The sequence below is a fragment of the Polypterus senegalus genome, chromosome 15 (assembly GCF_016835505.1).
Source record: "Polypterus senegalus isolate Bchr_013 chromosome 15, ASM1683550v1, whole genome shotgun sequence".
Taxonomy (NCBI): domain Eukaryota; kingdom Metazoa; phylum Chordata; class Cladistia; order Polypteriformes; family Polypteridae; genus Polypterus; species Polypterus senegalus.
In genome coordinates, this window is record NC_053168.1 from 97337073 (window position 1) to 97349228 (window position 12156).

Here is a 12156-nt window from a genome sequence, read left to right on the forward strand (position 1 = left end):
ATGTTATATTAAGGGTATACTTCTGTTTTGGTCTTAGTTGATTGTTTCTCTAAGACTATGCATTTTGTTCCATTGAAAATGATTCCCTCTGCTAGGGAGCTTGCTGATATATTTATTACGGAAGTTATGTAATTGCATGGATTCCCATCCTTAATATCAAATCAAGGTCCCTAATTTGTGTCTTGCTTTTTCAAGAGGACAGGTCATGATATTTATCATTATTTCAATATTTTGGAGCCACTGAAATAATTTTAACTGTAAAAATATTTTCTTATTATGTCCAAAGGATTCTGAGTTATCAGTTTATTTTTGTTTTGCTTTGAGGTTGTCACCATTTTGTGTTTATTCTGATGGCCACAGTAGTTTTGTTAATGGCAATAGTGTAGCATTGCAGTCACATGATTGCTGGGTCAATGATGTGTGACATCACACTTCAGAGACTAAAAAACAAACTTCTGAAGTGCATTTTAAAAGCAATTCTGTTTCTCTTATTGTACCTGCATCCTTGCAACTTTTTGACCATGACTTTGAAGTAGTCATTTTGTTTTATTGTTCAGGTTTTATTGACAGAGATGGGAGTAGATTCATACCTGGTAGCATGGATCGTGGACTATCTTAAAGACAGACCTCATTATGTGCGTCTTGGGAACTGCAGGTCTGACATTGTGGTCAGCAACACAGGAGCACTGCAGGGGACTGTACTTTCTCTGGTCCTGTTCAGCCTATATACATCGGACTTCCAATAGAACTCGGAGTCCTGCCATGTGCAAAAGTTTGCTGAAGACACTGCTATCATGGGCTGCATCAGGAGTGGGCAGGAGGAGGAGTATAGGAAACTAATCAAGGACAACTGAACACCAGCAAAACCAAGGAGCTGGTGGTGGATTTTAGGAGGACCAGGCCCGTCCTGGACCCCGTGATCATCAGAGGTGACTGTGTGCAGAGGGTGCAGACCTATAAATACCTGGGAGTGCAGCTGGATGATAAATTGGACTGGACTGCCAATACTGATTCTCTGTGTAAGAAAGGACAGAACTGACTATACTTCCTTAGAAGGCTGGCGTCCTTCAACATCTGCAATAAGATACTGCAGATGTTCTATCAGACAGTTGTGGCGAGTGCCCTCTTCTACATGGTGGTGTGCTGGGGATCAGCATAAAGAAGAGGAATGCCTCACACCTGGACAAACTGGTGAGGAAGGCAGGCTCTATTGTAGGCACAGAACTGGACAGTTTGACATACGTGGCAGAGCAACGGGCACTGAGCAGGCTCCTGTCAATAATGGAGAATCCACTGCATCCACTGAACAAAATTATCGCCAGACAGAGGAGCAGCTTCAGCGACAGACTGCTGTCACTGTCCTGCTCCACTGACAGACTGAGGAGATCGTTCCTCCCCCACACTATGCAACTCTTCAATTCCACCCTGGGGGGTAAACATTAACATTATACAAAGTTATTGTCTGTCTGTTATACCTTCATTTTTATCACTCTTTAATTTAATATTGTTCTTTATCAGTATGCTGATAAAGGATTAATAAAATATCTATCTATCTATCTATCTATCTATCTATCTATCTATCTATCTATCTATCTATCTATCTATCTATCTATCTATCTATCTATCTATCTAGGTTTAGTGGGATTTCTGGTTTTTGATATCTGCACATTCTGATTATGATTTTGGGCTTTCTTGGTCTTTGCCTTGCCTAGATCAGCTCTGCAGTTTCCTTATAGAGAGAACAAGTATTATAACAAAATAGGAAAATATAGAAAGCATGTAAAAAAACATTATTTAGTTGAGAAGTCTTTGAGCATAAAGGGAAGCAAGTTAATTAAATAGATATCACATACCTGCACATGTAGTGCTTACTAGAATGATATGTCTTTTTCATGTTTTCCCCGCTTTGCAAACAAAGAAATGCCTCTAATTCAGGACTCTCTCTATTTTGCTGAATTTATGTTATGCTCAGTTTTGGGAACCTCTCGCAATCTCCATGACAACCTGTCATAAAAAGTGAAAAGTGAAAAGACACTGTCAATAGTGTTTGATTCCACTGATGTTAACATCCATCCATACATCCCTGCATCAGATCTTTGTGCTTGCAGTCCCTTAATTGGATTGTTGAGTAAAAAATAAAACAAAAGCAATAGAGATCCAGAATGCCTGGAACTAAGCTCAATTTTTATGTGTCATTACATAGGGATTATACTGCCTACATGCATGTGCATGTTTCTTAGACTTCATTTAAAAAGTATTCAGACCCCTTAACTTTTCTCACATTTACTTATGTTGCAGCCTTATTAATTTAATTTTTTTTTGGCCTTATTAAGCAACACCCCAGAATGACAAAGCAAAAATAAGAGTTTAGGTATTTTTGGAAATTTATTAAAAATAAAAACATACTAAAATATTACATTGACAGAAATATTCGGACCATTTGCTATGACACTTGAAATCTGGCTCAGATGCACCCCATTCTACAGTATTGAAAATCACTGAGGTTTTTCTAAACTTTGTTTTTCCAGTCCATCTGTGCTAAATGCAATTAATAAGACATGTTTAGGAAAGGAACATTCACACCTGTCTACAGAGTGTCTCACAGATCAAAAACCAAGCTATGTGAAGAAATTCTAAAGAAATTTCCTGTAGAACCTGAAGACAGGATTGTGTCAAGACACAGATATTGCTGAGGGCCACAATAAATTTGGGGAGCATTGAAGGTTCCCAGGAGCACAGTGGTCTCCGTTATTCTGAAACAGAAGAAGTTTGGAACAGCCATGACCCTTCTTATGGTCAAACTGAGCAATTGGGGGAAAAGGGCCTTAGTAAAAGAATTGAGCAAGAACCTAAAGGCTACTATGGCTGAGTTCCAGAGAACCTATGTGTAGATGAGAGAAGATTCCAGAAAGACAACCATCACTGCATCACTTCAATGATTGATCTTTATGGGTGAGTCGCCAGACAGACGTTTTTCAGTAAAAGGTCTATTAAAGCCCGCTTGGATGGGCAAAAAGGCACCTAAATGATTCTCAGGCTGTGAGACACAAGATTCTCTAGTGCAGTGAACCCAACATTGAACTGTTTGGTCTCAATTCTAATTGTTATGTCTGGAGGAAACCAGACACTGCTCATCACCTGTGTAATACCATTCCAACAGAGAAGCAAGAAGGTGGCAGCATCATGCTGTGGGATGGGTATTTAGCAGCAGGGACATGGAAACTACTCAAGGTCAATGGAAAATTCGAACAGAGCAAACTACAGAGATGTCCATAATAAAAACCCGTCTCCAGAGAACTTAGCACAAAGCAAAGGCTACACAGGAGTAGCTTAAGGTTAACTCTGACGATGTCCTTCAGTGGCCTAGCCAGATCCACAGACAAAATTTGTTTAGCCATTGTTTTTATTCTATATTTTAAATATTATTATTATTATTATATTATTATTATTACTATATTTATTCAATATTTTAAAAATCATTTTAGCTAGTTACAGTATTGTTTTATTCTTTTAGTTGCCATTTAACTATAAATTTTATCTGAATTTTTGGTGTATACATTCTGTGTCTGGCCACTGTTATCCACTAGCACCTTGAGTAAGAATGACATTAGATGTCTTGCGTCTCACTGAGCATTGTATCTCTGAAAAGACACATTTTCTGTTCCTGCTTGTGGAGGAAGCAGAAAAACAGAAAAGCTTCTAATGTAAGGAGGGAAATCCTCAAAGCATTAGTTATTTCTTTGTTTGACCCATGTTGCTGGGCGTCATTTCACTCACCACTTTTATTTTCTCTGTTCAGGCAGGGAGCCAGTAGAAGAGCTGTGATACCAATCAGGAGATATTTCCTGCACTCTTTTACACGTAACTCCAATTTACAGTTCAGGGGGTGGAGAGTACAGCTGAACCTCAGCAAGAGTAAATGAAACTGAAAGTATGGAGTCCAGCAGCCTGTTTACAGTAGCTTGATAATAAGTGTTTCTCTTTGTACAGCTTCTACAATAATTCTGCCTTGCCTGTCCCACCTGAGGTAATTGGGGGTCCTGGACTACACTTCATCGAGTACATCTTGAAGGATATACTCCTTCTCTTTAGTCTAATCTGCATCACATCGGGCAGCTGAGAGCTCATCACTCTGTGTTCAGGTAAAATGTTTTACAATTGGGGTTCTAATACTTGTGTAGTTTGCTCAGAAGCTAAGATGTGGGTTTAAATGCCATCTATGTCTCCCTCTATAATCTGAGAAAGTGATTAATCCTATTCCACTGGTTACTGGTTCTTGCTCCTTCTGAAACTCATTTTGCTAAAGAAGGTATTCATGACTAAATGATATTAAGAAGTTTGAAACAATTCAAGAATACACTTACATTTATGGAAATGTTTAAAGGTACTAGGATAGTGGTATTAGCATACAAACTCATACACACTGTGCAGCAAATGACAAGGTTTATTATAGTAAAGTCTCTAACACAATAATGAGAAGTGTATTTTCTTTGACAAAGTTTATTACAGTAAAGCCTCCAACACAATAATGAGAAGTGTATTTTCTTTATGCCCACATTTTACCCTTTAGTGTACCTCAATATTAGTATAAGAAGTCTGTTTAGATGTCAGAGAGAGAGAGTGGTAGGCTTTCTCTACATTAATTACTAAATTTTCATTTGAATTGATATGAATTTTATGCACAGCATTTCAAGTGATTTCACCAGTCCTGTTGATATTTATGATTTTTTTTTTTTATTCTAGTCAAGTGCTTTTTTTCTGTTAACATTATAATGAGGGTTTGGCCAGATGCTGAAACAGTTCTTCATAAATTAAACTGGGTTCTTTGAATTGTATTCTTTTAAATTTGAAATTGAATACTTTAAATAATACTTTAATACTTTCAATAATCTATAATCTGGAATCTTAAAGGAACAACTACTTGCACACTTACAATGAGAAGTGTTACAAAAAAACAGCAAAGTGTGCCTGCCCACACTTTAATCACATTGGAAACAACAAAGCTCACTATGTCACCTTTATAATTCAATTTAAGTGACGACATTTTAAAATCAACCTTTATGTTAACGTTGTTTGTCATTAAGTTGTTTGTAATGCAAAAACAGAATAATAGAAAGCAACTCAAAACAACAAAGTAGATTAGAAAACAATTTAAACTCAAGTTAGATTCACATATTATTATGCAAGAAGCATAGCTAATAACTATGAAGTAATTTATTATTGTTGAAATTAAAGATGTTGGGGGACTGAAGGATTCTTTTGAATGATATAGACCCTGTTGGAAAAACCTTTATCACATTTCCACAGTTCCAATCATAATTTACCTCAAAAATCAACAGAATAAGCTTGCATTCAGGAAAAACTAGATACATGTGTGTGAGAAAATGAAGATGTAAAGAAGTATGTAGTTCTAGTGTAAATGATTCAAGTGATGAAATGAGTGATTTTATATAAAGTAGTTTACGTAACAAGGAAATTAAGTAAGATTAACCCACTTATATTAATAGCTTGCCTTAAACTGAGCTGGAGGTAGTTAAAAAAGATAGAGAATTGCTTAATGTAATGCAAAGTAAATCCTATATACTTAAAAAATAAATAATTATTCCAATACCAAAGAAAAATGTTTTGGTTGATGCTATGTTATAAATCTAGGGCAACAAGTTAAGGCACTGACCTATTTTAGTTCAAGGAAAACTTTGAAATAGACATATATATCAACAATTGGCACAACGTCAACAGTTAGCTCTTGCTGTGTACTCAAGTTTATTAGCATTAATTCCAGGTTCCTCATCTGTCTGTTTTCTAAACCAGCTTAGTCAAAGATCTATCATTTCATTACTGAGTATGTGTTCATTGTAAAATATTCAGTATTAGCATACATACTGAAACTCACTTACTTTGGGCTAATCTAGAGTATCTTGCCATTACCTATCATGCATATCTGTGGGGTGTGTGAAGAAAACTTAAATATATAGATAACCTAAAATTGAATTAGGTTGTTTTAGAAAAGGAATGGATGGACATGTTGAAATATTGTCAGTCCTATAAGATGCTTTAAATATAAAAGGTTTTGGCATAGCAAGAATATGTAAAGGAAAAGCTGTGCTAAATGAAGTGGTGAGTATATGACTATGTAAAATTAAATTCACTTCAAAAAAAGAACCAATGAAATTTTGTAGATGTGGAGCAGTCTGAATACTTTATGTTCAGTCAGTTAGAACAGGGCAGGGCATCTGAAAAGCTAAAGTTTTGAAAGTTAGAAGACAGAAAGCAAGTTTGAGCAATAAATGAAATATAAACATCAAAGTCTAAAATGACAAGCAAGGGATCACAGAAGAATGTGTTTGTATTATTATTGTGAAAGTGTACTTAATGATAATGAATTTAGTAAATAAATACACATGCTAGACTAATCACAGTTTTGGCTTTTACAGTGCAAGTTATTAATTTTATTGAGAAAACAGAGGGCATCTTTAAAATTGAAAACATTTATTGAATGACTTTTAAATATCTTAACATACAGCAACAAATGACTACACAAACAATTTATAACAACCACGTTAAGCAAACTTTTAAACAAGTCAGTTTCTGTAAAGGAGATGATCTGGATGGAGTGTCAGATTGCATTTTGAATGTAGCAATAGTTAGCTGGCATTTGCATAAACTTTTTAATTCTTTAGTTAGAGAAACTATAGTTCCAACTCATTTGAAAACCACTATTATCTCAGAATCAAAGATAAAAGTAAACTGTATTATCAGGGACGTTAAGAGCCAACATCAGGTCTGGGGTACAGATTGCAGAGTGTAGGATGGGATTTCAGCCTGCAGTTTTCAGGGGGATGAAGAGCCCATGTCACCTTGGAATTTTCAGAGCTAAGAAGAGCTTTCCCTTTGTGGTTTTTAGAGCAATGAGGTGATGTGGGGTAATAGCAATTTCCAACACAGACCCCTATCGGGGCACCTAGCTGGACCAATAGAAATCATGTGCCCAGGGAATATTACCCCTCTCATTGGGCCTGTATATTATTTATTATGGACACATTAAGCACATCATTTCAGATACTTTGGAAAATCTCTGGTTTGCACACTACCACAACAGATCCACAGAGGTTAATAACACTATCATCACGGTAATAATCACCAACAATAATTAAACAACTTAAGGGAAAGAGGTTTGTCCTCTAACACAGTGCTGCCACGTTGGCAAACTCTCCTTTAATGTCAACAAAACCAAGGAGCTGTACAGAAACCATTAAGAAGGGGGGATACCATATTCACACCGATATTTATGATAAGTTTATGAGAACACAACACATCTCAGTTATTGCCAAAAAGAAACAACAATACCTTAATTTCCTTATATTTTTAAGGAAGGCCTAGATGTCCCCATCTATACTCTACCAGCAAAATCCATCCTCAGTGAACCTGCACAACTAAGGACCATGAAGCATTTAAATCAGCCCAGAATATTTCTGAAACATAGCTCCCTTTTATTCAAGATATGTGTATCACTCAATGTATTAAAAATGTAAAGACCTTTACCCATACTGCAAGTCTACTTTATTACCTTCTCAATTATGTCGGGTAATAGAGTACATTTCTAACTGCAGGTCATAAGGCCACTTAACAGGAATTCAACATAATCACAAAAGCATTTAACTATCCTTTTTCTCCATTATTGTCAATGTTATGTGATGACATGTTTGCTGTTTAATATTGTATTCATGATCCAAACATTGAAGCAAGTATGACTATCAGAAATTAGTTTTCTCCACAGCAAAAAAGGGGAGGCCTTCAAAAGAAGCTCTTGTGAACTGGGAGTACCAAAAGCACATCGGAACCATAAATATTTCCAAACTTGCCCACTAGGGGTGATTACCCTGCCTACCCCCAGCTAGCAACAAAAAGAGCCCTGAAGAATCTTTATAAAATAAAAAAAGGTTTATTCTTGACAAAATTGTTCTGTGAACAAAAGCAAGCTCAGCAGAGCACAAATGCAAAAAGGAATTGCCTAAAAAGTATAGGTAATCTAAAGCAAACAAGTCACAATATAGTATCCCACACAAAGTCAAAAAAACAGAGCAAAGGTTCAAAAATACCAGAAATCCACAAAAAATACAGCAAAACACAATCAACTCAACACTCCTAGAGTGCATTTGAAATGAACCAACACAAATTATAGAGTAGGGGGCACTTCTGGGGGTGAATGGCAGGTAGCACATAATAAACAAAAGAAGCATTAACATAAATAAATGGCACCAAAATCACATGACTTTGAACCCCAGCTAGGGGAGAATATTCCATATTCTGGTCTTATTTCAAGACTTTTAAATTACCATTTCATGTTATTTGGGGTGTCAATTCCATTTCTAATATATATATTTTTTGTTTTTAAGGTTATGTTAATCTAGTTACAAAGTATTCACAGTTTTTCTACCGCCATTTTGTTTTTTATGGGTGCTGCTATTTTGTAAATGTTTTGTTAAATATTGCTCAGGTGGTTGCCTCTGAAGGATGAGATTGGAAGATTTTGACATAATCAGCATATCAGTATAAAGGCGATACAATTCCTGGTTAACTGAGAATGCAGAGTCCACTAAAGACTTTTTCTGTGTTTCTTTACTTAATATTTCCTGATTTAGGTAATTTCGCTTTATTATTTTTTAACTATAATTGCTATATTTTGGGCTTAGCAGTTTGACTTTGGTTTAATTCGACTTTCTCATTTCAACTTTACCTTGTTACTTGATAACGTTTCATCCTCTGGTCCAAATCAAATCCAAACTGCCTCTTTGTATAACTAGAGAGCACACTTTCAAATGCTTAATAATTTAATGGGTGATAAAAGTATTGATTAAAGTAGAGAATGTCCAGAAAAGCTGTTAGATTAATAAACAATGATAGAGGAGCTAAGTTTTATGTATACAGTATAACAACTCTACCCAACACAGACAGATGCTAGAGGCCCACTGATAAAAACAAAGATGTGTTTATTTTTTTCTTCACTATGTTGGAAACGCCTTCCCTGTTTGCCACAGGCACAACTCAGTCCCACAAACACAAAAGCACACAATACTAACAATTCTTCTCTGTCTTTACTCCTCCTCTTCTCCTTTGTACACTTTGTCCAACTTTGGCTCCCTGAGCACTGTCCACTGGTCCCTTATTTAAGGCACCCGGAAGTGCTTCACGTGCTCGTTGCCCTACTTTCGGCAGCACTTCCGGATGAACTGCCCACACGGGCTCAGGAACAGCTGCATTGCCCCCAGATCCCAACAGGGCTATATCGGAATCCATCTACCATGAAGTCCTAGGCACGGCTGCCACCCAGAGGGCCTGCCATCTAGTGTTTCGGGTGAGGCAGTGTTCTGTTTACACTGGCTCCTCAGGTCTTTCCATAGTAGAAGTGTCCCGACCTCGCAAGGGTACCAGCCATCTATGACAACAGGAATTGTCTATCTTGGTTTGATTAATTTTTATATTAAGGAGCTGGGTTATATAGTGAGAACCATTGAAACCCTCTTGTCCACAATAACAAAACTATGTTCTTTTATACTGAAAAGTTTTTATTATTGAAAGATTTTCAAAATAAATCAAAACATGAACATAAACAAAATGGGTTAAAAAATACACTTTAAAAATGCAAACCAAAGAGAGCAAAACCAGTTCACAATTCCAAATCAAGCTAATACCTTTTCAATATTAATACTCTTGTTTGCAGAATCAATTTATTACCTAGCAAAGTTAAAATTGTATACAGTAACATCTTTCAAATTCTCATTGTGTTTTACTCTCCTTATATTCTGTTGCGTAGCCTGAGGAAAATTGGAGCACCAACTGGAAATAAAGATTGTGATACAATTATATAAACCTTTGCAGATAAATAGTTATCAAATGGAATGAGGCAAGACTCTTTAAATCTGAGAAATGAGCAGCTGATGTAACAGACTTGACCCTGATGTGAAAAAACATCAAAAACGTTATGTTGTGTAATCCAACAGTTATTGTAAAAGAAAGGGTCAAAGGCTAAACTTAACTTTTGCTTATTATCTTTGGAGAAAGACTAGGCTTTCTTGAAGAGTCTTTAAGGGATGACTAGTTAATTGTCTTTAAATGTCCAGTAAGTCTTATGGTTTATCTGAAGAATGCAACAGTTGTTTCTCTCATCAGATGGAAACCAGTTCTCTCACTTTTTGCCATGTGAACAAGGTTACAGCTGATGCAAAGAACATCAGTAGTCAGTTCAATCATGGTGATTTGATTAATATAATATTCCCCTGTTTAAGCAGTACAAAAAACTGCCAGCTCATGAAAAAATATTAGTAACTAGCCAACCTGCGGCGTACCATACTCCGTATAATCAGGCCGGTTTTTTAATGATTTTTAAGCACAGGGAGAAAATTAGCATTTGAAAAATCGGTAATGTAATAAATCAGCAAGAAAAGCAACATTGTAACAATGCACGCAACGAACCAACACACAATCGCCCGTGACTGAAAACTGGCGGACCGTCCTCGCGCCTTCTCCTGCCAGACGGAGGGCTGGGGTGCACGGCGTGGAGTTTGGAACAGGAGGAGAGGAGAAGGACGTCCATTCAGCTCCGTCCGTCATGCTAGTCTGCTGATTTCTCGTTCAGTATGCACTGCCTGCTCATGTGCCCACCTCCAACTCGTCACTTGAGTCATCGTCTTTACACAGTCCAGATGTACCTGTGACTGATGTAGACTTTTCATTGCTCTGTGCGGTTTTGGCTGCTTTTCTATATATAATCCACCAAGACACCCGACCACAGTAGTAGTGAGGTGGGAGGGGGGTGTGTACAAAGGGTTGGGACGCAACCAGTGGGAGCATATGAGTCGCACTTAGTGGGAATTCCACGGTTTGCAGCCCGAATTGGGTTCAACGGCTTACCCACGCCGGGTAGACACACGCTCAATATCATGCATAATTATTTATTGAATGCTAAACACTTTTGGAAAGACACGGTTGTCTAAAACGGGTTGGTGTGAGAATACAACAGTAAGCAAATGAAAAGATGGAACTCTGGAGAAAGCAAAATACAACACAATAGTGAACTCGCGGCATGACAAACGCCGCATAATTATTTATTGATGGAACACTTCTGGAAAGACACAGTTGTCTAAAAAGGGAGGGTTTGAGGATACAACAGAAAGTGAATGAAAAGATGGAACTTTAGACTTTTCATTGCTCTGTGTGGGTTTGGCTGCCTTTCTATATATAATCCACCAAGACACCCGACCACGGTAGTAGCGAGGTGGGAGGGAGGTGTGAACAAAGTGCAGGAGCATTTAAGAAGACACATGTTTGTCGCGGATGCGAATTGCTGTATGTAGCGTGTAAAACAGTTTGCTATGGTGCATGCGGTCGTGCGTCGTAACCGAAAACTCGGTTTTTAAAGACTGCTTACTTCATTGTGTTTTAACCTCAGTTGTAAAGGAATGTTTTAAGGACCCCAGGGGACACCCCTCGGGTTTGGCTGCGTTTCTATATACAGTATAATCCACCAAGATACCCGACCACGGTAGGAGGGGGGTGTGCGCAAAGGGTAGGGACGTAATGAGTGGGAGCGTATGAGTCACACTTAGTGGGAATTCCATGGCTTGCAGCCCGAATGGGGTCCAACGGCTTACCCACGCCTCTCTGCGCTGGGTAGACACACGGTCAATCTCATGCATAATTATTTATTGAATGCTAAACACTTCTGGAAAGACATGGATGTCTAAAACGGTTTGGTGTGAGAATACAACAGTAAGTGAATGAAAAGATGGAACTCTGGAGAGAGCAAAATACAACACAATAGTAAACCCGCGGCATAACAAACGCCACTTGGCTCAGACATGCATGTGGACTCTTACCACAGACGAAAGGTACTAACTGGGTGGTCGGTGAGTTTTTGCGTCTGTTCAAATGGGCAGGCAGTGTGGATGCCTAGAGAGCGAGGGTAGACGCTGGCCAGTGAAAAAGGAGTGTTGGTGGGCAGGAAAACGTCTTCCGTGTTCCTGCAGGAGCATCTAAGAAGACGCATGTTTGTCGCGGATGCAAATAGCTGTATGTAGCGTGTAAAACAGTTTGCTATGGTGCACGTGGTCGTGCTTCGTAACCGAAAACTCGGTTTTTAAAGACTGCTTACTTCAT

The 12156-nt window shown here is 37.8% G+C and overlaps 1 protein-coding gene across 2 annotated transcripts in view; it reads left to right on the forward strand.

Moving 5' to 3' along the window:
• The first annotated feature begins 3927 nt into the window (after positions 1-3927).
• LOC120515738 (TPR and ankyrin repeat-containing protein 1-like) overlaps positions 3928-12156 on the forward strand; it is a 220052-nt gene continuing 211823 nt past the window's right edge. For both annotated transcript variants that reach the window (XM_039737015.1, XM_039737016.1), the window contains exon 1: positions 3928-4142. The gene's annotated coding sequence lies outside the window, so the exon portion shown is untranslated. The remainder of the gene's footprint in view (positions 4143-12156) is intronic.